Source organism: Oryctolagus cuniculus, chromosome 18 (genome assembly GCF_051225735.1).
Source record: "Oryctolagus cuniculus isolate XC-2025 breed Fujian yellow rabbit chromosome 18, ASM5122573v1, whole genome shotgun sequence".
Lineage (NCBI taxonomy): Eukaryota > Metazoa > Chordata > Mammalia > Lagomorpha > Leporidae > Oryctolagus > Oryctolagus cuniculus.
The window spans coordinates 2,501-29,980 of record NC_142884.1 but is presented as its reverse complement, the minus strand read 5'-3'; the positions used below and the strand labels follow the sequence as shown (position 1 = coordinate 29,980).

Sequence of the window (27,480 nt, the reverse complement as noted above, 5' to 3'; positions counted from 1 at the left end):
TGTGGAACTTGAGCATCTTAACCACTCGACCAAATGCCTGCCCCGAGTGCATACTCTTCACCAGTGTCTGCTCTCAGTGCCTGCTCCATTTCTGCACCCTCCTTGTTCTCTGAACAGGGCCTTGCACAGAAGAAAACTTAATTTTATGAAGTCCATGTTCACAACTTTATTCTTTGGTGAATTGAGTTGTGGTTAGAACTCCCTGCCAAATCCAAGACCACATAGATTCCGGTCTACATTTTTCTAGAATTTGTGTATTTCTGCATTTCAAATTTCAGCATATGGACTATTTTGAGTTTATTTTTAAGAATACTGTCATATTCATGACATCCCATATAGTTTGCAAATAATTCACAAACAGTAATTGCTGCGTCACGACTGTCAGACAAGACATGGGGTAGTGCGGCCCCTTCAGCGTGAATTTCCAACACGGAGGCCTTTGGTCGTCTGAGTACGACCCTGGATTTGGTTCATTTCCTAGAAAAGCTAGGATGGGCATGCGGAGTCACGGCCACGAGAGGGCGCGCGAACCCTCCTTTTCTGATCAGCTTCACCCTCGGGGCGTGGGAGACCTGTGGGATAGGAAGTCTGAGGCGGGCGCCCTTGGGGCTCTGGGAGATGGGGTACTTGGAGGCGGCTGCCCGAGTGGCTCTGGGTGACGGGGTCCTTGTAGACCCCTTCAGGGCCCTCTGTGAGACGGAGTCCTTGGAGGATGGACGCCCGCGGTAGTCTGGGAAACGGAGTCTGCAGCAGGCGCCAGAGGGGGCGTTCCTCTGACGTGCGGCTCCCGCGGGGCCCTCTGGGAGCTGGAGTCGGAGGCTCTGGGAAGTGACGTTTGAGGCGCGACGCCCGCGGGGCCCTCTGGAGATGGAATTGGCGGCTCTGGGAAGTGACGTTTGAGGCGCGACACTCGCGGGGCCCTCTGGGATATGGAGTCCTTTGAGGCTGTTGCTTGCTGGGCTCTACGAGGAGTCTGAGGCGGGCGGCCCTGGGACTCTGGGAGACGGGGTCCGAGGGAGGACGCCCGCGGTGCTCTGGGCAATGGAGTCTTCGGCAGGCGCCGGAGGGGGGGTGTTCCTCTGTCGCGCGACTCCCGCGGGGCCCTCTGGGAGATGGAGTCTGAGGAGGGCGCTCGCTCGGTGTTTTGGGCGACGCAGCCTTCTGACGCACGACGCCGGCGGGGACCTCTGGGAGATGGGAGTCCTTTGAAACTTGCTCGCTGGGCTCTAGGAGGAGTCTGACGCGGGCGCCCACGGGGCTCTGGGAGACGGGGTCCGAGGCGGGAGCGCCCACGAGGCTCTGGGAGACGGGCCCTTCCGGACCTCCCCTGAGACGGAGTTCTGGGCGCTGGACGCCTGCGGGGCTTTGGGGAGTGAAGTCTGAGGCGGGACACCCGCGGGGCCCTCTGGGAGATGGAGTCCTTTAAGGGCCATTCCCGCGTGGCCATCTGGGAAATGGAGTCTCCCAAGGTTGGACGCCCGCCGGCCCGCTGGGAGATGGAGTCCCCCTAGGTTGGACGCCCGCCGGGCCCGCTGGGAGATGGAGTGTCCCCAGTGTCTGAGCCCACATGGAACCCACGTTCTCCTCCCAGACTCTGCTGCCCTGAGTTGGGGTAGCTTAGGTGGTGAGATGCATTAGGAGGGGCTTCCCCATAACCCTGCTCTCCTGTTCCACGTGCTCAGGCCCTGACCTCTGCACTCAGCCCGCAGCCGTGTGCTGGATCCTTGTCCGGCTTCCGGTGAACTCTGGCTGATGTCCTTTGTCCTGGGAACCTCCAGGAAAATTTCTAGAGCGTATCTGGTCCCTGGTGGGAGGTGGGACTTCATGACGCGCCCTGCAGATGGCGCTGTGGGCCCATGGAACTCGCCCCTGGCCACCCTAGGTGCTTGCAGCTCTGCAGGCCTGAAGATGGTTTTAGGGTCTTGGAGGGATGGGGTTGGAATTGTGGGGAGGAGCCCGCGTTTCCTGTTGGAATCCGTGCTGCTTGGTTAGACTCAGAGCCAATCCAACTGAAACAGCCACTCTTCCCACAAACACTCTAATTAATTCTTATTTTAATTTGCCAAAAAGGAAAGAAAAGCCCATGACAGAAAAATAAGACTGCAAGGAGACTTAAAATGAGAGGGAGTAGCAGCCACCCTGCACCCCCTCCAGTGTGGCAAATGTACGTGGAGCACCTGGTGCGACAGAGAAGGGCTGAGTTTTTTTTTTGTTGTTGTTGTTGTTAAGATTTATTTATTTGAAAGTCAGAGTTACATAGAGCAAGACCCTTCATTCGCTGATTCACTCCTCAAATGGCTGCAATGCCTGGAACTGGGCTGATCTGAAGCCGGGAGCCAGGAGCTTCCTCTGTGTCTCCCATGTGGGTGCAGGGGCCCAAGCACCTGGGCCATCTTCTGCTTTCCCAGGCCATTAGGGAGCTGGGTCGGAAGTGCAGCAGCCAGCACTCAAGCTGGCGCCCACGTGGGATGCCGGCGTTGCAGGCCGGGGCTCTGCCAGCTCCACTACAGCACCGCTGGGCCGAGCGTCCTGTGCTCCTCACCCCTCCTCCCTCAGCCCGTGTTGGAGACGCTGCTGTCATATACTCCGTCCCTGTTGCTGGTGCCCCACGGCTCTCTATTGCTCAGCGAACCCCGTGGTGTGGATAACTGCAGTTTACTTGTCTAGTCCCCGGGGGTGGGCATTTGGTTCTCATTCGGGGCGATTGTGGGTAAGGCTGGCCCTGTGCACATGTCGTCTGCACACCTAGGAGTCAGTCCCAGGCTGGGCAGGGGTTGACCCATGTAGCGACCACCAGTGCTGTCCAGAGCGACCGTCCTGGCTGTGGCCTCTGCTCGCCCTCACGCTGCAGGCCTGTTCCTCCATCAGTGTTCCCATTCCCTCTCGTGCTCCCTGGCTGCGTCTCCATGAGCCTGCCCTGCTGCCCTCTCTGACCTAGTGCGTGACACTGCTCCATGTCTAGCACGGCCCCTCCTAACACCCTACACCTGTGGGGCTCGCAGAGGAGAATCTGTCAGTGTCTGTGTCAGGTGCCTACATCTCCCGCTGTGTGGTAGAGAGCATGGCTGGGTGGCTCCTGTCACCTGTGTCCCACACGGTGGCCTCTGCCGGACACACCCTCACCTGTGGGGCTCACGGAGGAGAATCTTGCAGTGTCTGTGTCAGGTGCCTACGGCATCTCCCACTGTGTGGTAGAAAGCATGGCTGGGTGGCCCCTGTCACCTGTGTCCCACACGGTGGCCTCTGCCAGGGGCTCCCTGGGCTGAGCCAGTTTCCCTGGGAGGGGAGGTGTGTGTTTTGTTCATGTGCAGCTCAGTGAGTTACAGGACTTTATCCGGAATAGAGACGGCAGCCCCAGTGTTCCCTGAGGGTCTTACGAGAGGCAGGGAGGGCTTGCTGGCCCCTTGCACGTTTGAACGATTTGGTTGAGATTTCCCTGTCCTGGAGGAAGCAGTGTGAGAACTGCACATGGGCTCAGAGCAGGATGGCCTGTCCCCTCGGGCGGTGTGGTCAGAGCAGGATGGCCTGTGCCCTCGGGCAGTGTGGTCGATGGCCTGTCCCCTCGGGCGGTGTGGTCAGAGCAGGATGGCCTGTGCCCTTGGGCGGTGTGGTCAGAGCAGGACGGCTTGTGCCCTCAGGTGGGGTGTGGTCAGAGCAGGATGGGGTCCCCTCAGGTGGGTGGTGTGGTCAGAGCAGGATGGCCTGTGCCCTTGGGCGGTGTTGTCAGAGCAGGACGGCATGTCCCCTCAGGTGGGTGGTGTGGTCAGAGCAGGACAGCCTGTGCCCTCGGGCAGTGCAGTCAGAGCAGGATGGCCTGTGCCCTCAGGTGGGTGGTGTGGTCAGAGCAGGACAGCCTGTGCCCTCGGGCAGTGCGGTCAGAGCAGGATGGCCTGTGCCCTCAGGTGGGTGGTGTGGTCAGAGCAGGACAGCCTGTGCCTTCGGGCAGTGCGGTCAGAGCAGGATGGCCTGTCCCTTTAGGCGGTGTGGTCAGAGCAGGATGGCCTGTGCCCTCGGGCAGTGTGGTTGATGGCCTGTCCCCTCGGGCGGTGTTGTCAGAGCAGGGTGGCCTGTGCCCTCAGGTGGGTGGTGTGGTCAGAGCAGGATGGCCTGTGCCCTCGGGCAGTGCGGTCAGAGCAGGATGGCCTGTGCCCTCGGGCAGTGCAGTCAGAGCAGGACGGCCTGTGCCCTCAGGTGGGTGGTGTGGTCAGAGCAGGATGGCCTGTGCCCTCAGGTGGGTGGTGTGGTCAGAGCAGGACGGCCTGTGCCCTCAGGTGGGCGGTGTGGTCACAGCAGGACGGCCTGTGCCCTCGGGCAGTGTTGTTAGAGCAGAACGGCCTGTGCCCTCAGGTGGGTGGTGTGGTCAGAGCAGGATGGCCTGTGCCCTCGGGCAGTGTTGTCAGAGCAGGACAGCCTGTGCCCTTGGGCAGTGTTGTCAGAGCAGGATGGCCTGTGCCCTCAGGTGGGTGGTGTGGTCAGAGCAGGATGGCCTGTGCCCTCAGGTGGGTGGTGTGGTCAGAGCAGGATGGCCTGTGCCCTCGGGCAGTGTGGTCAGAGCAGGATGGCCTGTCCCTTTAGGCGGTGTGGTCAGAGCAGGACGGCCTGTGCCCTCAGGTGGGTGGTGTGGTCAGAGCAGGATGGCCTGTGCCCTCAGGTGGGTGGTGTGGTCAGAGCAGGACGGCCTGTGCCCTCAGGTGGGTGGTGTGGTCAGAGCAGGATGGCCTGTGCCCTCGGGCAGTGTTGTCAGAGCATGACGGCCTGTGCCCTCAGGTGGGTGGTGTGGTCAGAGCAGGATGGCCTGTCCCCTCAGGTGGGTGGTGTGGTCAGAGCAGGATGGCCTGTGCCCTCGGGCAGTGTTGTCAGAGCAGGACGGCCTGTGCCCTGGGCAGGGGTAGCCGGGTAGCTGAGCTCCTGTTAACTTCCATGCAGTGGAGCTTTCTGAAGGGGGGATTTTCCATTGCTGCTGTTTTTCCACCTGCTCTGCACCGCCAGACTCCCCCACCCAGTTAACTCTGGGAGGGAGGCGTGGGTGGTGTGTGATGTGTGTTAAACATTTGTTTATTTGAGTGGCACAGGGACAGCCACAGAGAGCTCCCGTCTGCTCGTTGACTCCTCAGGGATGCACTGTGTACTTGTCACCCACGCATTGGAGGAACCACTGACAGCTTCAAGGGTTTGGCCATTACGAGTAGAGCTGCTGTGCATAATTGCGTGCTGTTATTGGACATCCCTTTTCAAACCTGTTTCTCAATGCTTAGGGCATGAGTGTTGGATCATCTGGTGAGACCGTGTTCAGCTTTGGAGAGCCGCCAGGCTGCTTTCCAGAGCGGTGAGCTCGTTCGAGCTCCCGTTCCACACCCTTCACGGCAGTTGTTGCATTTCAGGGCCCAGGGTTACGTCCTTGTGTGCATTTTCTTCTTCTTTGTGGAAAGTGATGTTGAGCCTTGTTTTGTGTGTGTGTTTGACACCTGCACGTCCTCTCTGGTGAGGTGTCTGTTAGGTCTGCCTCATTTGTAAATTGGTTGCTTGCTCTTGTTGTTGGATTTTACAGCTTCTTAGTGTGTTTTTCCAATGTATGCCTGTTTTAATGATTTCTCCCAGCCTGTGGCTTGTCCTCTTGTTTGCTTTATACTATTTTCAGAATAGAAGTTTTAAAAGGTTTATTTATTTGAAAGGCAGACTGACACACACAGCTGGGCAGAGAGAGATTTTTCCATCCGCTGATTCACTCCCCAAATGCCTGCAACAGTTGGGACTGGGCCAGGCTGAAGCCAGGAACCAGAAACTCCACCCAGGTCTCCCACTTGGGTGACAGGGACCCAAGCACTTGGGCACCTTCTGCCTCTCAGGTGCCTTAGCAGGAATCTGGATTGGAAGCGTGGAGTAGCTGCGACCTGGACTGGGCACTTGGACATGAAATTCTGACATCCCACGTGGTGACTTAACCCATGGAGCCACAACATCCAGCCCCACAGAGCAGAGTTTTAGTTCTAACAAAGTCTGCGTTGTCAATTATTTTCTCCCATGGGTTGGCTTTTAGGCTTGCACTTAGAAACTTATCATGAAATACATGTTCATACTCATTTTATTCTAAGATTTTTATGGTCACATTTTAAATATAAGCACATGGTTCACTTTGAGTGAATTGTTGAATGTTCTAAGGTGTGTGTCTGTTTTTTTTCCCACATGATTTCCAGCTGTCCCATCACCAGCTGTGGAGCAGACATTCCTTTTCTGTTGAGTTGCCTTGTCCTGTTGACAGTTGGCTGCTTTTGCCCTGGTCTGTCTGGGGCCCTGCGTTCACCTCTACTTAACCATCTGTCGACTCCATCACTAGCATCTCATTCACACCATCACCATGGCTCCATGTTAACCATTGGGATCCAGCGATCCAGATGTGCTAGTTTTTCACAGTTGGACTTCTTCAAGCAAATGTCATCTGTTCTGGGATTTGTACAGTTTCCTGGGAATTTGTGGGTTCACTTAGTTTCTGTTTCAAAGATGAAAGAATTTTCAGGGCCGGCATTGTGATGTGGCAGATAAAGCCACCGCCTGCTGCACTGGCATCCCCTATGGGTGCCGGTTTGAGTCACAGCTGCTCCACTCCCTGCTAATGCATCTGGGAAAGCAGTGCAACATGGCCCAAGTGCTTGGGCTCCTGAACCCACGTGGGAGACCTGGAAGAAGCTCCTGGCTCCTGGCTTTGGCCTGGCCCAGCTCTGGCTGTTGCAGCCATTTGGGGAATGAACCCCCAGATGGAAGATCTCTCTCTCTTTCTCTCTCTGGCTCTCTCTGTAACTCTGCCTTTCAAATAAATAAATAAATAAATAAATAAATAAATCTTTTAAAAAATTAAAAAAGGGGGCCAATACTGTAGTGTAGCAGGTTAAGCCACCACTTGTGTTGCAGACATCCCAATATGGGCGCTGGTTTGAGACCCGGATGCTCCACTTCTGATCCAACTCTCTGCTATGGCCTAGGAAAGCAGTGGAAGATGGCCAAAGTCTTGGGCCCCTGAACTTGTGTGGGAGACCAGGAAGAAGCTCCTGGATCCTGGCTTTGGATTGGCACAGCTCTGACCTTTGTGGCCATCTGGGGAGTGAACCAATGGATGGAAGACCTCTCTCTCTCTCTTGACCTCGCTCTCTCTCTCTCTCGACCCCCCCTCTGCCTCTCCTTTCTGTGTATAACTCTGACTTTCAAATAAATAAATAAATAAATAAATAAAATATTTAAAAAAATTAAAAAAGAATTTAACAACATTGAGTTGTCCAATGAATAATGAATATTTGCCTTGATCTGTATTTAACTTGATTTTTTTGGACAGGCAGAGTTAGACAGTGAGAGGGAGACAGAGACAAAGGTCTTCCTTCCATTGGTTCACCCCCTAAATGGCTGCTATGGCCGGCGTTATGGCCGGCGTGCTACACTGATCCAAAGCCAGGAGCCAGGTGCTTCCTCCTGGTCTCCCATGCAGGTGCAGGGCCCAAGGATCTGGGCCATCCTCCACTGCCTTCCTGGGCCACAGCAGAGAGCTGGACTGGAAGAGGAGCAAGTGGGACAGAACCGGCACCCCGACTGGGACTAGAACCCGGGATGCCGGCGCCACAGGTAGAGGATTAGCCTATTGAACTGTGGCGCTGGCCCAATTTGATTTCTTTGAACAGTGTTTCAAGGTTTCCTGAATACATATTTATACCTTTTAAGGATTTTTTGCTTGAAGGACCTCCATTTTATGCAGTGGAATTGCTGAAGGTATTACTTTTTAACATTTTCATATTGCAGTTTTCAAATTTCAATTTTTCTTATATATCATTGGCGATGTAGACCAAATCAAATAACTTTTGCATACTGGCCTTGAACTTTGACTCCTTATCTCCATCCATTCCTGTCACGGCCCCGGGGGGTGGGCTCTGTCTCCAGCTGAATCTCCCTCCAGTCAGGGCTTGGAATGACCAGAGCCCCGAATTGCGGGATCAGGGGGACTGCCGCCAGGGGGCGCCCAGGCGCTGCAGAGCGCGCGAGCTCCTGTGCCGCGCCCCGTGGCCGCCAGGGCGCGCCCGTCTGGTACTCGGGAATAGTGGCAAAGGCCCCAGGTGCCTGCACGGGGGTTTTCTCCTCCTGCGTGGGGTCCGGTCTGCCCGCGTCACTTTGAGAATCATTGTTGTGTGTTGAGATTTGAAAGTGGCAAGAGTGAATCTCCTTAGTTTATGTTTCTCCAGGATGCTTTGGTCGTGTAGGTAGTATCCCTGGAAATTCCCTGTGAATGTTGGGATAATTCCCCCATCTGTGGCCCCTGATCTTTGAGACTGTGATAAAAATCGCGTTGAAACTGCAGCTTGGTTTGCTTTGTGGGGCCACAAACAGTTCTAAGTGTTCTGTTGGGTGAGGATGATGTGTCTTCACATTTATTTTGGTTTTCCTTAATATCATTCAGTAATAACATAATCTTCAGTGTGTGAGTCTTGCCCCAACGTCAAATTTTTTTCAAGGTTTATTTTATTTATTTGAAAGACAGAGTTACAGAGAGAGGTAGAGACAGAGAGAGAGAGAGAGAGAGATCGATCTTCCACCAGCTGGTTCACTTCCCAGATGGCCGCAATGGCTGGAACTGTGCCAATCTGAAGCCAGGAACCAGGAGCTTCTTCTGGGTCTCCCATGCAGATACAGGGGCTCAAGGACTTGGGCCATTTTCCACTGCTTTCCCCGGCCACAGCAGAGAGCTGGATTGGAAGAGGGGCAGCTGGGACTAGAACCAGCGCCCATATGGCATGCTGGCGCTTCAGGCCAGGGCTTTAACCCGCTGTACCACAGTGCTGGCCCCATCCCAACGTCAAATTTATTCCTAAGCATGTTATTTTTTAACTTTTATGTAATAAATATAAATTTACCAAGTACAACTTTTGGATTATAGCAGCTGTTTCCCCCCATAACCACCCTCCCACCTGCAACCATCCCATCTCCCACTCCTTCTCTCATCCCATTCTTCATCAAGATTCATTTTCAATTATCTTTATATACATACTGCCCATGCTTTGGCTGCCTGTGAACCACACGCAAGTCCTGTCCCAAGTTGGATTTCCAATTATGTGTGGGCCTTGCTCTGATGGAGCCAGCTACTGGGCATTGCTGGCCAGAATTAGGAATATCAGTGCACATTCTTGGGCCACATATGAGCCACCAAAAGTGCATGCTGGGTCCCCAGCTGGATTTGCAATGGCTTGGTGTCGACTACACATGCGTGGGCTGCCTGTGAGTCACCAGATGCATATGCACAATCTCCTGTTGGATTTGCACTGCGCCTTGTAAGGTCTTCTGGTGGGGATGGCCCCTTATCACGTGCAGGTTGCTGTTAGGCTGGTCACTGTGTGTGCTTGGTTCCCAGGTGGGCCACCAAGTGAGCATGTGTGTTTCCCAGTTGGATTTGCCATGTGTCATGCAGGGGCCTGTGGTGAGGACGGCCACTGCACATGTGCAGGCTGCCATTAGGCTGATCACTGTGCATGCTGGGTCACCTGTGAGCAGCCACATGGGCATGTATTGTCCCCAGTTGGATTCACAGTGGCTCGTGGGTAGTCTGCAGGTGGGATCTCCACTTTGAATGTGCTGGCTCTCATTTGGCCCCAGGTGGATTTGCAATGGATTGGCTTGGCCACTGCACATGGGTGGGCCACCTGTGAGCCACCAAATGTACATGTTCAGTCCCTATTGGATTTACAATGATGCATGCACCTTCCTCTCATGGATGTGGCCACTGTGCATGTAGGCTGCAGTTAGGAGTGTCACTGTGGGTGCCCCGGCCGATTGTTACCCATGCCGCCAAATGTGCATGTGCAGTCTCCTGTTGGATTAGCGAAGCATAGGCAGAGGCTCCTGGTGGGGACAGCCACTTGACTTGCACAGGCCACCATTACTCTGGTCACTGCATGGTGTGGTCCCGAGTGAGTGACCAAATTTGCATGCCTGGCCTCCAGCTGGATTTGCAATGGCTTGGGCTTGTGGGTTAAATATGCCCAGTTGAATGGGCATGGGCCCAGTTGAATTTGCAATGCGTGGGTGGTAACTGCACATGCACAGGCAGCCTGTGAGTCACCAAACCCACATGTGCTGTTCCCAGTTGGTTTTCCAATGGCTTGGGTGGCGAGTGTGATGCTTGGGCCACATTTGAGCCACCAAGCCCGCATTCATGGTCCCCTGTTGGGTTTTCAATGGCTTAGGCCAGCCACTGCCTTTGCTTGGGCTGTCTGTGAGCCACCAAACACAAATGTATGGTTCCCAGTTGGATATGGAATGGCTTGGGCAGCATCTGAGCATGCTTGGTCCTTCTCCTACGAGCCACCAAATATGCATGTTCAGTCCCCAGTTGGGTTTGAAATGGTTTTGGCCAGTCACTGCCCATGTTGCAGCCATCTTTGAGACAACAAACACTTGTGCATGGTTGCCAGTTGGATTTGCAATGCCTGGGGCTGGCCACTGCACATGCTTGGGCTGCCAGTGAGCCACCAAATTCACATGTACAGATCCTATTTGGATTTTTTTTTTTTGACAGGCAGAGTGGACAGTGAGAGAGAGAGACAGAGAGAAAGGTCTTCCTTTTGCCGTTGGTTCACCCTCCAATGGCCGCCGCGGCCGGCGCGCTGCGGCCGGCGCACCGTGCTGATCCGATGGCAGGAGCCAGGAGCCAGGTGCTTTTCCTGGTCTCCCATGGAGTGCAGGGCCCAAGCACCTGGGCCATCCTCCACTGCACTCCCTGGCCACAGCAGAGGGCTGGCTTGGAAGAGGGACAACCGGGACAGAATCCGGCGCCCCGACCGGGACTAGAACCCGGTGTGCCGGCGCCGCTAGGCGGAGGATTAGCCTAGTGAGCCGCGGCGCCGGCCCCCTATTTGGATTTTTAAAAAGATTTATTTATTTACTTGAAAGGCAGAATTACAGCAAGGCAGAGACAGAGAGAGAGAGAGACAGACAGACAGACAGAGAGATCTTCCATCTGCTGGTTCATTCCCCAAGTGACTGCAATGGCTGGAGCTGTGCCAATCTGAAGGCAGGAGCCAGGAGTTTCTTTTGGTCTCCCACATGGGTGCAGGGGCCCAAGGACTTGGGCCATCTTCTACTGCCTTCCCAGGCCACAGCAGAGAACTGGATTGGAAGTGGAGCAGCCAGGACTCGAACCAGTGCCCATATGGGATGCCAGCGCTGCAGGGGCTTTACCTACTATGCCACAGTGCTGGCTCCCCCTACTTGGATTTACAATGGCCTGGGCAGAGACTGCCGATTCTGGGACCACCTTTGAACCACCAAAACCTCATGTGCAGTCTCCATTTGAAAATTTTTTTGAAATATTTATTTATTTATTTATTTATTTATTTGAAAGTCAGAGTTATACAGAGAGAGGAGAGAGACAGAGAGAGGTTTTCCATCTGCTGGTTCACTCCCCAGATGGCTGTAACAGCCAGAGCTGTGCTGATCCAAAGCCAGGAGCCAGGAGCTTCTTCCAGGTCTCCCACGTGGGTGCAGGGGCCCAAGGACTTGGTCATCTTTTACTGCTTTCTCAGGCCCTAGCAGAGAGCTGGACTGGAAGTGGAGCAGCTGGGACTTGAACCGGTGCCCATGTGGGATGCTGGCACTGTAGGAGGTGGCTTTACATGCTGTGCCACAGTGCCGGCCCCCCTAGTTGAAATTGCAGTGGCTTGGGCTAGCCGCTGCACATGTGTCAGCTGTCTGAGAGCCATCAAATGAGCATGTGTGGTCCCCAGTTGGATTTTTAATGGCTCATGCATGGTCCTGTGGTGGGAACAGCCACTGCTCAAGGGTAGGCTGCCATTTGGCTGGTCACTATGCATGCTTGGGTTGCCCGGGTGCCATCTAATGGGCATGTTTCGGCTCCAGTTGGATTTGCAGTGGCTCATCCATGGTCTGCAGATGGGGATGGCCACTTTGAATCTGGTGGCCCTCATTGGACTTGCTCTAGTTGGATTTGCCATGGATTGGGTCAGCTGCACATCAGTGAGCTGCCTGTGAGCCACCAATCGCCTATACACAGTCCCCATTTGGATTTGCAAGTCCTTGGGTGGTGATTACTCATGCTCAGATTATCTTTGTACCACAAAGCACACCTGAGTGGATCCCAGTTGGCTTTTCAGTGTCTTGGGAGCTTTCCGAATATTCATGGGCCATCTGTGAGCCAACAAAGATGCGTGCACAGTCCCACTGGACTTGCAATGACTTTGGCCAGCCACTGTGCATTCTTGGGCAGCCCGTGAGCAACCAGATACACATTTGTGGTTCCCAGTTGTATTTACAATTGTTTGGATGATGACTGTACATGTGTGGACTCCCTGTGAGCCACCAAATATGCATGAGCTGTCACCTGCTGCATTTGTAATGTCATAGGCGGTGTCTTCTGGTGGGGGCAGCCACTTCATGTGCACAGGACACCAGTAGTCCAGTCACTCTGCATGCTCGGGTCTCCATTGAGCCATCAAATTTGCATGACTGGTCCCCAGTTGGATTTGCAATGGCTTGGGCCAGTCACTACACATCCATGAGCTGCCCGTGAGCCCCCACGTGTGCATGCATGGTCCCCAGTTGTATTTGAATGGCTTGCGCTATGAGTGGCCATGCTCAGGCCTACTTTGAGTTACTGTACTTGCATATGTGGTCCACTGTTGCATTTGCAGTGGCTTGGGCAGCCACTCCACCTGTGCGGACACCTGTGTGGGCAGCAAGCATGCATGCATAGTCCCAGTTGGATTTGCAATGGCTTGGGCAGCCACTACACCTATGTGGGCACCTGTGTGGGCACCTGTGTGGACAGCCTGTGAGCCACCAAACATGCATGCACAATCCCAGTTGGATTTGCAATGGCTTGGGCAGAAATTGCAATGCTGAGGCCACATTTGAGCTGCCAAACCTGCATTCTTGGTCACCGGGTTTATTTGTAATGATTGGGCCATCCACTGTGCATGTGTGGGCATCCTGTGAGCCACCAACAATGCATGCACTGTCACCTGTTGGGTTTGCAGTGGCCTGGGCATCTACTGCCCGTTCATGGGCAGCTTGTGAGCCACCAAAGGTGCATATGTGGTCCCCAGTTAGATGTGTAATGTTTTGGGCAGTGACTGCACATACTCAGCCTGTCAGTGAGCCACCAAACACTTATGCCTGGTTCCTATTTGGATTTGTAATGGCTTGGGAGGCCACAGTGTGTGTGTGGACAGCTTATGAGCCAGCAAAGATGCATGCATAATCCCAGTTGTATTTTCAATGGCTGGGTGATAACAGTGACCCTCGGGCCACATTTGAGCTAGAAGACCAGTACGCATGGTCCCCAGTTGGACTTGTGTGCCTTGGACAAGCACATGTGGGCACATGTGTGAGCAGTCTCTGAGCAGCCACATTGCACGCTTGGTCCCAGTTGCATTTACAATGGCTTGGGCGCCAACCGCACATGTGTGGGCAGCTTATCAGCCACCAAATGCACATGTATAGTCCTCGTTTGTATTTGCAGTGGCTTGGGCCATGGCTGAACATGTGTGGGCCTCCTGTGAGCCACCAAACCAGCATGCACACTCCCCAGTTGGAGTTGCAATGACTTGGAGCAGCCACTGTGCTTGCATGGGCAGCCTTTGAGCAACAAAGGCACATTTGCTGCCCACAGTTGGGTTAGCAAAGACTTGGACAGCGTCTGCCCATGTGTGGGCTCCCTGTGAGCCACAAAATGCACACGTAGTGTCCCCTGTTGTACTTGCAATGGTTCCATCTGACCACTGCCCATGCATGGGCTGCCTTTGAGCTGCCAACTGTGCATGTGTGGTTCCCAGTTGGATTCCCAAGGGCTTTGGGCAGCCACGGCACATGCGTGTCAGACTTTGTGCCCTAAAATGTACACATGCAGTCCACAGTTGGAGTTGCAATGGCTTGGGCAGTTTGCTTGGGCTGCTGCTGAGCCACCAAATGCACCTGCGAGATTCCCATTTGCACTTGGAATGGCATGGGAGATGACAGCACATTCTTGGACTGATGTTTGGCCAGCAAATGCATGTGAGCAGGCCCCAGTTGGATTTGCGGTGGCTTGGGCTGCCCACTACACATGTGTGGTGGCCTTTGAGCCCCCCAGCTTACATTTGCAGGTCCTAGTTGCATTTGTAATGGCTTAGGGTGCCACTGCCCATGATTGGGCTGCCTTTGAGCCACCAAATGTATATGCATGGTCCCAGTTGTATTTGAAACGGCTTTGGCTGGCCACTGCCAGTGATTGGGCCACCTTTGAGCTACCAAGTGTGTAGGCATGGTCCTAGTTGTATTTGAAGTGGCTTGGATCAGCTACCGTGTGTGGGCAGCCTGAGAGCCACCAAAGAACATTCATGGTCCCCAGTTAGCTTTTCTGTGGCTTGGGTGGTGGCTGTGCATGCTCAGGCTTCCACTGATCCACCAATCTCCCTTGAGTGTTCCTTGTCAGATTTCTAGGGGCCTGGGAAGCCACTTCACATGCCTGGGCAGTCTGTGAGTCTCTGATTGTCCTTGCCTGATCCCCAGTTGGATTTTCCATGGCTTTGGCTGGCTACTGTACATACTGTGAGCCACCAAGCATGCATGTGTGGTCCCCACTGGTATTTGCTTTGCATTTACTGTATTTTATGAAGGAAGAGACATGATGTTTTTATGGAATGTACATAAACTGACAAACTGGCAGTGACTCATCAATCCTAACTTTGCTCTCCTACTTCCATACCAATAAAGATGTGATTTTCACTTTCAAAGGAGCCACCTAGATTTATAATCTGGTTTGTTCCATTGATCCTCATTTTCACATGAGCCACTTACATTTGTAATGTGTTTTGTTCCATATGATCCCCATAAGTATATAGGCTAGAAGAATTCTAAACCACTGCTTCTTTCTGTGTGAAGTTGCATTTTTTCTTTTCTTTCCTTCTTTTGTTTGACTTTTATTTCTCCTAACTGGAATTTTGATATTCACTCCAGGGTTGTAAAACATATAATAATTTGTTACAGTTGATTTCTCAACAATGTTGCAGTGGATTCGTTTCTGAGAGGAGGAGCGTGGTGGGGGCAAGAGGTGCAGAGTCACCACACAGACCCCGGGAGTCGGGTGAAAGCAGGCTTGAGGTGAGCAGCCCGCAGACTCGTTTATTTGAGTTAGTACAACAGCTTATATAGCCAAAACCAGCCAATCCAGTCAAGGGGCGGTCTATGCCCCAACCAGTCACAGCCTGTTGCCAGGCAGTTTCCAAAGCCATCCAATCACAGCCTGTTGCCAGTCAGGCTCTTGTCGCCAGGCAGTTTCTGAAACCATCCAATCAAGGCCTGCCATCAGTCAGGCTCTGTTGTCATGTGGTTTCCTCTGTTGTCACGTGGTTTCCAAAGCCATCCAATCACAGCCTGTTGCCAGGCAGTTTCTGTTGTCAGCGGCCGTCTTGGCATGACCTTTTCACCTCGGTGGCTATCTTGGCATGAACTTTTCACCTCATTCCACCACAATAATTATTACAATAGAATACGATAGAGGTTAATTTTTCCTGAGGCTTTATAAGATTTTTTTCAAAATGGCAGTTACACACTTGTGGAATATGTTCAGACAATAATTTAGGGGCAGGTGTTCGGTGCAGTGGTAAAATGATGCTTGGGGCAGGGGGCATTGTGGCACAGGGGTCAGGCCTCTGCCATCCATGTGCACAACCAGGATTGAGTTCTTGGCTCCTGAGCTTTGACTGGCCCAGAGCTGTCTGTTGCTGCCATTTAGTGAACTAGTGATGGAAGATAGAGATCTCTATCCCCCCCATCTCCCTTCCTCTGCCTTTCACTGATGCTCTGTCTTTCAGATACATAAAATACTCCTTGGGATTCCCACATCCCACATCAGAGTGTTGGGTTTAAAATCCTGGCTCCACTTCGGATTTAAGCTTTCTGATAATGTTCACCCTGGGAGGCAGAAGGTGATAACCCTAGGCTGGTGCCGCAGCTCAATAGGCTAATCCTCTGCCTGCAGCAATGGTACACCGGGTTTTAGTCCCAGTTGGGGCACCAGTTTTGTCCCAGTTGCTCCTCTTCCAGTCCAGCTCTCTGCTGTGGCCCAGGAGTGCAGTGGAGGATGGCCCAAATCCTTGGGCCCTGCATCCGCATGGGAGACCAGGATAAGCACCTGGCTCCTGGCTTTGGATCAGCGCAGCATGCAGGCCACAGCAACCATTGTGGGGTGAACCAACGGCAAAAGGAAGACCTTTCTCTCTGTCTCTCTATCTCACTGTCTACTCTGCCTGTCAAAAAAAAAAAAAGGTGATAACCCTGGTATTTGGGTCTCTGTTTCCCTCATGGGAAACCTGGTTTGAGTTTCTGGATCCTGGCTTCAGCCATGGCTATTGTAGGCATTTGTTGATCAACCAGCAGATGGAAGATCTCTGTCTCTCTGTCTCTGTCTCTGTTTATCTCCATGTGTCTCTCTCAATAAATGAAAATTAACATAAGTATGTATATATTTAAAATGAGGTTTGACTTTTGAGAAGGATTTGAAGAATTGAGTCTTCAGGCAGGTTGGAGTAGCAGGGCCTCTCCAGTCTCCCAGCCCCTGGAACGTCTCTTCATTACACGCCTACCATCCTGTCTGCCAAAGGTCAGCACAAGGTGGAATGTGCTTTGTCCACTGTGTGGTGTCAGAATGGACCAGGAATCAGGACCCATCAATGCCATCCTTGATGGAGAGCTATGGGCTGTGTCCTCTTTGACCCCTCGATTGGGGTACTTATGTAGTGTGAGCTGTGTCATGTTGTAGAATTTCCTCCCCACAGTGGAAAGCTCTGTCCATTCACTGAGGTAGATGACTTAATGCAGGGTTATTGGGTGGGCTTTCTTCCCTGTATCCACTTCTTTTCCATCCAGGTTCCTCAGTCCTTCTAATAGTGCTTGCCCATGGATTCTTGGCTCTGCATCTGCCTCTGTGGAACCCCAAACCAACACAGGTGACAAGGACTGTGAAATCCCTCAAGTCCATATCACAAAAGACATGGGGGGGGGGGCTGACACTGTGGTTCATTTGGTTAATCCTCCACCTGCAGTGCCAGCATCCCATATGGGCACCAGGATATAGTCCGGATTGCTCCTCTTCCAGTCCAGCTCTCTGCTGTGGCCTGGGAGTGCAGTGGAGGATGGCCCAAGTCCTTGGGCCCTACACCTACATGGGAGACCAGGAGAAGCACCTAGCTCCTGGCTTTGGATCGGCACAGCTCTGGCTGTAGCGGCCATTTGGGGGTGAACCGATGGAAGGAAGACCTTTCTCTTTCTAACTCTTCAAAAAAAAAAAAAAAGACATGAGGGACATATGGGGGCAGGAAAAGGGCTAATTACTGGGGACGTGGGATGACTTCAAATTGTTTAAAAGTCATACTTTGTTAATGAGGCTTAGAAATTCGTAGATTGTCCAAGGTTACCTTGTGTGATTTCCATGCACTTTGATTCCATTCTGTTTAATCCGATGTGTATTTGCTGCACTCTATGTGAAGATCGGTGGGGCCCTGACCAGAGAAATGAGTTGGCTTCAATGCTATGTGGTATGCATAATATTGGTGTACAGTAGATTCTGTTGAAAACAGCCAAAAGAGTTCAATTCATCTTAGGTTATTCCAGAAGAAATTCCAAACTGTATGTACTGGTATTGGCATAGAAGTTAAGCAATCTCTTGTGATGTCCACATCCCATATCAGAGCCTGGGTTTGGGTCCAGCTCCACTCCCAGTTCTAGCTTCCTGCTAATGTGCTCCCTGAGAGGCAGCAGTGATGGCTCAAGTAGGTGAGTCCCTGCCACCCACGTGGGAGACCTGGATTGAATTCCTGGCTTCTGGCTTTGGCATGGCCTAAACAGATACTTGTGCAGGCACAGAGGTATTATAAACAGTAGCAAAAAAGTGCAAGCAACTTGAGGATCCATTGACAGATGAGAGGGTTAGCAAAGTGTGGTCTACACATGCAATAGGATGTTAATCAGCTTTTTGAAAAGAAGGCGATTCTGACCCATGTGGCAGCATGGCTGAACCTCGAGGACACTATGCTGAGCCTGATATGCCAGACCCTAAAAAATGAGTACTGTATGATCCCACGTGTATGTAGTACATAAAGTAGTTGCATTTACAGAAACATGAGGGAAGATGGCAGTGGCCAGGTGTCAGAGGAGAGGAAGGGGGAAACAGCGTTTACTAGAGATGAATCCCAGCGTGGGCAGACGAGAAAGTCGTGGCGCTGACAGCGGTGATGATTGCACAGCACTGTGGATGCTCTTAATGCCCAGCATGCAGACGTGTAGACTTGAAAATGTTTGACATGGTAAGCTTTATGTTGTTTATATTTTGAAGTTTGTGGTAGAATAAAATAAAGGAGAAAGTTGTGATTGTGATGTTTCGAAATTTGTTTATTCATTTATTTGAAAGGCAGGAAATATACAGAGAGACAAAGCTCGCACTCAGTGGCTCACTCCCCAGATGCCTGCAACACTCAGGGCTGGGCAGGCCGAAGCAGGATCTGGGGACCAAGTCCAGTGCTCCCCTTGGGTACCAGGGATCCAGGAACTCAAGTCCTCACTTGCTGCCTCCCAGGCCTGCACAGCAGGAAGATGGAATCAGGAGTGGAGCCAGGACTTGAACTCAGGCTCTCCAACATGGGTTGCATGCAGGTGTCTCAGCCAAGCATCTTCGCCGCTGGGCCAGTTTCCACAGTGCGATCTGGAAGACGCGGTCCTCTGACGTATGATGCCCGCGGGGACCCCTGGGAGATGGAGTCCTCTGAGGCTTGTTGCTCGCTGGGCTCTGGGAGATGGCGTCAGAGGGCGGGTTGGGGGGGGCGCCCGCGTGGAGTTCTGGGAGACGCGGTCCTCTGACACACAGCGCATGCGGGGACCTCTAGGAGATGGAGTCTGAAGCGAGAGACCACAGTGCATTCTGGGAGACGCGGTCCTCTGACGTATGATGCCCGCAGGGACCCCTGGGAGACGGAGTCCTCTAAGGCTTGTCGCTCACTGGCTCTGGTAGTTGGAGTCAGGGGCTTTCGCAGGTGGGATTCAGAGGGGAACATGCTCAGGGGGCTCTGGAAGCTGGGGTCCTCAAAGAGGGCACCCCATCAGGGCCCTCCGTGAGACAGAGTCCTAGGAAGCTGACACCCACGGGCCTCTGGGAGATGGAGTCTGAGGCGGGCGCTCACAGGACCCTGGGAAATAGAGTCCGAGATGAGCGCCCGCGAGGTGTTCTGGGAGAAGCGGAGTCTGAAGCGAGAGGCCACGGCGCATTCTGGGAGATGCAGTCCTCTGACGTAGGAGTCCCGCGGGGATCCCTGGGAAATGGAGTCCTTGAGGTTGTCGCTGGCTGGGCTCTGGGAGATGGCGTCAGAGGGCGGCGCCCGCGCGGAGGTCTGGAAGACGCGGCGCGATGGCCGCAGCGACCACTGGGAATCTGGGGCTCTGGGATGATGGAGTCTGCGGCGAATGCCCGTGGATCCTGCGCTGAATCCTAGAAGCCATCAGAGGGCGCGCGATCTCGCCTTTTCTGATAGCAGCCATTAAGGGTGTGAGAGTCTGGGCAAGCGCGCACGGTGCGTTCTGGGAGATGCAGTCCTCTGACGTGTGAGGCCCTCTGGGACCACTGGGAGATGGAGCCCTTTGAAGCTGGTAGGTCGCTGGGCTCTGGGAAAGTCAGATGCGGGCGCCCGCGGTCCTCTGGGAGACGGGGCCTGCAGGGCACGCCCAGGAGGCTCTGAGATACGGGGTCATCAAATACGGCACTCCTGCAGGGCCCTTCGTGAGACAGAGTCCTAGGAAGCTGGACACCCACGGGGCTCTGCGAGGTGGAGTCCGAGGCGGGCGCGCACGGGGCTCTGGGAGGTGGAGTCCGAGGCGGGCGCCCACGGGGCTCTGGGAGGTGGAGTCTGAGGCGGGGGCCCACGGGATCCTGGGAAATGGAGTCTGAGTCCAGAGCCCGTGAGGTGTTCTGGGAGACGCGGTCCTCTGATGCGTGACACCCGCAGGGACCACTGGGAGATGGAGTCCCTTGAGGCGTGTCGCTCGCTGGCTCTGGGAGTTCGAGTCTGAGGCGCCCATGGGACTCTCAGAGATGGGGTCTTAGGGATTTGCACAGAGTGCTCTGGAAGACGGGCTCCTCAAAGAGGGCACCCCCGCAGGGCCCTCCGTGAGATGGAGACCTCGGAAGTTGGACACCCACGGGGCTCTGGGAGATGGAGTCTGAGGCGGGGGGTCCACGGGACCTTGGGAAATGCAGTCTGAGTCCAGAGCCCGTGAGGTGTTCTGGGAGACGCGGTCCTCTGACGCAAGACGCCCGTGGGGACCACTGGGAGATGTAGTCGGTGGTGAAAGGCCGCGAGTCCTGTGCCGAGTCCTAGAAGCCACCAGAGGGCGCGCGAACCTGCCTTTTCTGACTGTAGCCATCAAGGGTGTGAGAAGTGCGCCAGGGCCCAGCAAGTGTGAAATCTCAGATCTGCACTCTAAAATGTTTCCCATCTCTGGCTGACAGGTCTTCAGAGTGCTGGACACAGAAAGGTCTGGGGGGACGAAGGGAGAAATTCCACCTAAAGCACAAGATATCTACCAATAAGATATCCATGGCCGGCGCCGTGGCTCACTAGCCTAACCCTCCACCTGTGGTGCCGGCACTCCGGGTTCTAGTCCCGGTTGGGGCGCTGGGTACTAGTTCTGGTTGCTCCTCTTCCAGTCCAGCTCTCTGCTGTGGCCCGGGAAGGCAGTGGAGGATGGCCCAAGTCCTTGGGCCCTGCACCTGCATGGGAGACCAGGAGGAAGTGCCTGGCTCCTGGCTTCGGATCAGCGCAGCGCTGGCCGTAGTGGCCATTTGGAGGGTGAACCAACGGAAGGAAGACCTTTCTCTCTGTCTCTCTGTCTCTCACTGTCTAACTCTGCCTGTCCAAAAAAAAAAAAAAAAAAAAAAAAAAAAAAGATATCCACACAATGGCCACTGAAACTAGTATGAGGCCTGGACAGTGACCTGTAATACTGATTTTTAGGTCCACATGATGACCTGTAATATGGTGTGATGTCTGATCTCTGACACTAACTTGATGTTCCCTGTGTGGCTTCCAGTATTACTCTACCATGTCTGCATAGTGACATCCTACAAGGTTGATGGGTTTGGCAGGTGACTGCACTGGACTTGGTGGGCTTACTGTGTTAAATAAAGTTGGATGCGCTCTTTTTCTCTTGCATGGTGTTGACATGATTGTTTTCAAAAGCAATTTCCTTCTCAGATCTACAGGGAGGGTGGGACAGGGATGAATGAAAGTTCTTATTGCAATTGCTACTGTTTCTTTTAAAAGATTTTAGCAATGGGCCAGGTGCAGTGGCATAGTGGGTAAAACCGCTGCCTGTAGTGCCAACATCCCATATAGGCGCCGGTTCGAGACCTGGCTGCTCCACTTCAATCCAGCTCTCTGCTACAGCCTAGGAAAGCAGTAGAAGATGCAAATGGAAGACCTCTCTGTCTCTGCCTCCTTCCCTCTCTGTGTAACTCTTTCAAATAAATAAATAAATCTTTAAAAAAAGATTTTAGCTGTTTATAGATGCACATTCTGATATTCCTGTTTTTAAAAGATTTATTTATTTATTTGAAAGGCAGAGAGAGAGAGAGAGAGAGAGAGAGAGAGGTCTTCCATCCAACTGGTTCACTCCCCAGTTGGCCACAATGGCTGGAGCTGCGCTGATCTGAAGCCAGGAGACAGAAGCTTATTCTGGATCTCCCATGTGGGTACAGGGGCCCAAGGACTTGGGCCATCCTCCAGTGCTTTCCCAGGCCACAGCAGAGAGCTGGATCGGAAGTGGAGCAGCTGGAACTTGAACCGGAGCCCATATGGGATTCTGGCACTGCAGGCAGCAGCTTTACCTGCTACACCACAGCACTGGCCTTCAGAGCCTATTTTCTAATTAGCTTTTCCCTCATGACAACTGTTATCATAATTTCTTTTTTTAAGATTTATGTATTTGGCTTGTTTTCACATTTGAGTACTACATAAGCAGCTAAGTTAGATAATTAAAATTTATAGATATTCTAGTTTTTTTGGTTACCCTAAGGACTTATAACCATATAAGTATAGGGTAGAGAATTATTATTGTGTTTATCTTCAGAGTATAAAACTGTATACAAGAACTTGATTTAGGCATCAGTGAACTTGAACTGAGTTCTGAAAATCCATATTTCAGATAGGTGAGATCTCACTGCCAGATTAACTATAGGGTAAAAAGTAGCATAAGAAGGGAATGGGATCAAGGATGGATTAGTCTCACAGTGGGGGAAGTGTTCACTGACATAGCTTGAATGGGGATGGGAAGAATGGAGAGAATAACCATGGATCAGGAAAAACAAATCAAGTTGTTGTGAAAGTGTCCTCTTGATCAATTCACATTTCCAACTCTTGATTTTGCTTCTGTTTTTATGTGGTTTTTCAGATTTTTTTTGAGAGGCAGCGAGACTGACAGACAGAACTCTCATGCACTGGTTCATGCACCAAGCGCCTGCAACAGACGGGCTTGGGCCAGGCCAAAGCCAGGAGCTGGAAGTTCAATCCAGGTCTCCCACACCCAAGTATTGGATCCCTTCTGAGAGTCTGCATTAGCTGGAAGCTGGAATTAGGAGCAGAGACAAGACTTCAACCCAGGCACTCTGGTATGCAATGCAGGTGTCCCAAGAGGCAGCGTAGCCACTGAACCAAATGCCTACGCTGACTCAGTTTTGATACTGTCAACTGATGAACATAATCTTCCAAAGCAATAGCTTGTGTTTTTATTGAATATAATTACAAAATAGCTTAAATGTCTTTTCTTCTTTGGAGTGATATAATTTGAAAATCTTTGGAATTTTTTGAAGATTCTGTTATTTGAGCAGTGTCTTCTCACCCAAATCTTGTTTCTTGTGATGTCAACAAGTACTGAACATTATGTAGGATAAAAAGTGTTGATAGAAATATTTATAGAGTCTGTATACAAGAGGGCTTCAAAAATTGTGGAAAAATAGAATTAAGATATGTTTATTTTGATGCAAAAATGTTTCAACTCCATGCATAATTTTTTCAAAATATGCACTTTCTATGAATTTTTGAAGACCCCCTCATATTTTTAAGTCAGTAGCTTTAGTGTTCTTTTGAAGCATAAAGTTCTCCTTTTTTTTTGACAGGCAGAGTGGACAGTGAGAGAGAGAGAGAGACAGAGAGAAAGGTCTTCCTTTTGCCGTTGGTTCACTCTCCAATGGCTGCCGTGGCCGGCGTGCTGCGGCCGGTGCACTGCGCTGATCTGATGGCAGGAGCCAGGTGCTTATCCTGATCTCCCATGGGGTGCAGGGCCCAAGGACTTGGGCCGTCCTCCACTGCACTCCCGGGCCACAGCAGAGAGCTGGCCTGGAAGAGGGGCAACCGGGACAGAATCCGGCGCCCCGACCGGACTAGAACTTGGTGTGCCGGCGCCTCAAGGCGGAGGATTAGCCTATTGAGCCACGGCGCCGACCAAAGTTCTCCATTTTGAATAATGTAGAATTAATATTTTCTGATTCTTATGCAGGAAATCAACTACATTTGTTGCTGTGGATTCATTCTGAGAGGAGGAGCATGGTGGGGGCAAGAGGCGTGGAGTCACCACACAGACCCCGGGAGTCGGGTGAAAGCAGGCCAGAGGCGAGCAGCCCATAGACTCGTCTATTTCAGTTGGTACAGCAGCTTAAATAGCCAAGAAAGCCAATCTGGTTAAGGGGTGGTTTATGCCCTAACCAATCACAGCCTGTTGCCAGGAAGTATCCAAAGCCATCCAATCACAGCCTGTTGCCAGTCAAGCTCTGTTGCCAGGGGGTTTCCCAGGGGGTTTCCCAGGGAGTTTCTGAAGCCACTCCTGAGTAACTGACGCTCGCTTGCCAGCGGCCATCTTGGCATGGCCTTCTCATTCCACCATACATTAACATCTTCCCACTATAAGTTGTCTGAGAAACTGTTTTTAAAACATTTCCTTCATAAAAGTTAAATGAAAATTAATAGGAGTTTATGGGTAACATACTATATAACTTAGTGAGCAGGCTATAGCCAAAAACAAAAAGCCAAAGCCACTACTGTAAAGACCAAGTGATTTGGCTTGGCCCCTGGTTTGATCTTGGGCTACCCTGCTTGCAAAGTCATTGCTCTCTCAGAATTCTGTGAAGTTAGAAAATGTTAGGTGGGGGTGCTGGCATTGTGGTTTAGCAGGTAAAGCTGCTGCCAGCAGTGCTGGCATCCCATATGGGTGACGGTTTGAGTCCAGGCTGCTCCACTTCCAATCCAGCTCTTTGCTATGGCCTTAGAAAGCAGTAGAAGATGGTCCAAGTCTTTGGGGCCCTGCACCCACTTCTGAGTGGGAGACTCAGAAGAAGCTCCTGGCTCCTGGCTTCAGATTGATGCAGCTCCAGCCATTGCAGCCAACTGGGGAATGAACCAGTGGATGGACGACCTCTGCCTCTCTCTCTGCCTCTCCTTCTCTCTCTGTGTAACTCTTTCAAAAAATAAATAAATAAAAAGAAAATGCTAGGTGGGAAAACATGAAAAATGACTACATATCAGGCACTAAGATCAGAGAACACCATTTCAAGACAAACCTCAAAAGCAAGTAATCAACTCTTTCTAAGAAAACAGAGCTTGTGAAGGTTCCTCTGGCATTTTTGCAAAGGAATACAGAGTTTAAAGTAAAGGCGGGCATAAATAAGCTTTAGGAAGATAAGCTGACAAGTTTTACTTCAAAAGAATCTGCTGAAGCCAAGAAAATGGTCATAAAGAAAACAGATTATTTCAGAGGATAGTTGACACCTGTGTTTTCCTAAGAAAGTCAATCATTAGAGATGAAATGGTCAAATAGCAGAGGAAGTAAGACTGTGTGGTGATAGAAATAAATACTAAAGTGCACTTTAGACTCAGAGCTTCTACACAAAACAAACAAATAGTTAACGGTGGGTCTGGGGGCTTACGATGCCCCCACACAATCCAGTGAATGTAACTGTTGTGCAGGACAGAGAAACACAGAGTAGTGGTCTCAACATGGGAGTCAAAGGGTTTCCTCTGAGCTCTTCAGAGAGTGCAGACAGCACGCTGCCGGAGTGAGGTGTTCAATTGGGAGGAAAGTTCTACGGACAGTTTGTGGGGCCGGTGCTGTGGCACAGCGGGTTTTACACCCTGGCCTGAAGCACCGGCATTCCATATGGGTGCTGGTTCAAGACCTGGCTGCTCTACTTCTGATCCAGCTCTCTGCTGTGGCCTGGGAAAGCAGTGGAAGATGGCCCAAGTCTTTGGGCCCCTGCACCCGCATGGGAGTCATGGAGGAAGCTCCTGGCTCCTGGCTTCAGATTGACACAGCTCTGGCTGTTGTGGCCAGTGGGGAGTGAGCCATCAGATGGAAGACCTCTCTCCCTCTCTCTCTGCCTCTCCTCTCCCTGTGTAACTCCGACTTTCAAATAAATGAATAAATCTTTTAAAAAGAGGGCAGTTGGTTTAGTTCCTTGTCATTACACACACATATAAATGCTATTTGAAATCTCCCTGCCCATCCAACAAAATCCCACAAACATGAACAAAGGCACACATATGTCACATACCCTAGCCCACACTTGAATAGGCCTGAGCCACACAAATGGACACACCACAGTGCACATCTAACACACACACATACATGTGCATAGTATTTGATGCAAGTGGGTATACACAAACATAAATTTCATAAAGGTACACACACTCACACTTAACCCTCACACACTTACATAGTACACACAGGTGAAGGTACACATGAAGATATACAATAGCAACACTAACAGAGATGTATACATATGTTAGACAAGCACACACATCACAATGCATGCGTGTGAACACTAACATATACTCGTGCACATGTGCACACAGACACAGACACAGATGCACACTCAGAAGGTTCCAGAGAAAGTAAATTTATCTCTACTAAGATGTTTGAGAATTTTAAAATGAAGAAAAGGAGACACTAACACAAGAAAGGTGGAATAAACATATTCCCAAGCCTCTGAGAAACAGGGGTGCAGATACTAAAGCCTACGTCTTACTGCCCTCTTGTGGTGGTTCTAAAGAACACCGTTCTGATCACTGAACAGTCTCTCCTTCCTTTCCCAAATGTCTAAAAAATAATAAGCCTCTCCAGATGTTTTGGAATCCACTATGAGAATCTGATGATATTTGACAATTATTACAAAACCAATAATATAGTATCATTTGGTCAGAACTAATTACCTCCTGATTGCCATGTTCTGCATTCAAGGACAATCATATACCAAATGCTTGGGTTGGTTTACATTATTATCCCCTGAGAATTCCCTCACTATATTTGTTAGCCATTTGCATTTCTTCTTCAGAGAACTGTCTTCTGACGTCCTTTCCCCATTTCTTAACTCGATTGGTTGTTTGTTGTTGAGTTTTTTATGTTGCTGATATATTCTGGATGCTAACCCCTTATCAGCTAAGTAGCTCACAAGTATTTTTTCACTTTCTGTTGGACGTCTCTTCACTCTACGTTTTCCTTTGACATGCAGAAGCTTCTGAGTTTTGATATAATACCATTTGTCTAGTTTTGCTTTTGTTGTCTATGCCTTGGAGACCTTAACCAAGAAGTCACCTTCTACACCAATGTCTTGAAGTGTTTCTCCTAGCAAATTTAGTTGTAGGCCTTAAATTCAGGTCTTTAATGCATCCCCAGTAAGCTTTGGAGCCCCATAATTATTCAGCTGTCTGATGGTAATAAGGTATATGACATGCAATATCTTTTAAGATGATTTATTTACTTTATTTGCAAGAGAGAATTAGAGGAAGAGAGAGAGAGAGAGAGAGAGAGAGAAAGGGGGGGTATCTTCTATCTACTTCACTCCTCAGATGGCTGCAATGGCCAAGGCTGGGCCATACCAAAGCCAGGAGCTGGGAGCTTCTTCCAGGTCTCCCACGTGGGTGCAGGGGCCCAAGCACTTCTGCTACTACCCCAGGTGTGTTAGCAGGGAGCTGAATTGGAAGTGGAGTGGCCAGGACTCAGACTGGCACCTGTATGTGATGCTAGCACCTCAAGCAGTGATTTAACCCACTGCACCATAGTATTGGGCCCAAAATGCAATCTTATTGTAAATACATCCTTAAGATGAAAATTTTCGGAGACAGAAAACAACTAGGAAAAATATTTTAATTTGATGCGATTGCAGCATACCACACAATGAAAAATTGCTCTCATATGAAAGGCAGTCTTCCCTCATCAAAGCACAGACAAACCAAAGAGAAATTGTTTGTTGATATTTCTCATTTCTAAAGTAAGTGCACTCTGAAGTCCCTGGTATGTTGATTTTCTACCAGTGTCTCGCATCAATCTATTTGCATGCTCTGAGCATCGTATGCGATGTTCATCTGTGAGACAAAACCTCCGCATCACATGTCTTTGTGAACACTCGACTCTCTTTTCAGC

The 27,480-nt window shown here is 51.3% G+C and overlaps 1 long non-coding RNA gene across 2 annotated transcripts; it reads left to right on the top strand.

Moving 5' to 3' along the window:
• The first annotated feature begins 18,379 nt into the window (after positions 1-18,379).
• LOC138846745 (uncharacterized) lies at positions 18,380-25,495 on the top strand. 2 transcript variants are annotated; one of them, XR_016225009.1, is made up of 4 exons: positions 18,380-19,662; positions 22,462-22,678; positions 23,566-23,711; positions 24,332-25,495. It is a non-coding gene; the product is annotated as an uncharacterized LOC138846745 (long non-coding RNA). The 2 variants fall into 2 exon arrangements; XR_016225008.1 differs by having other exon boundaries at positions 18,385-19,662; positions 23,566-25,495.
• Positions 25,496-27,480: the final 1,985 nt, after the last annotated feature.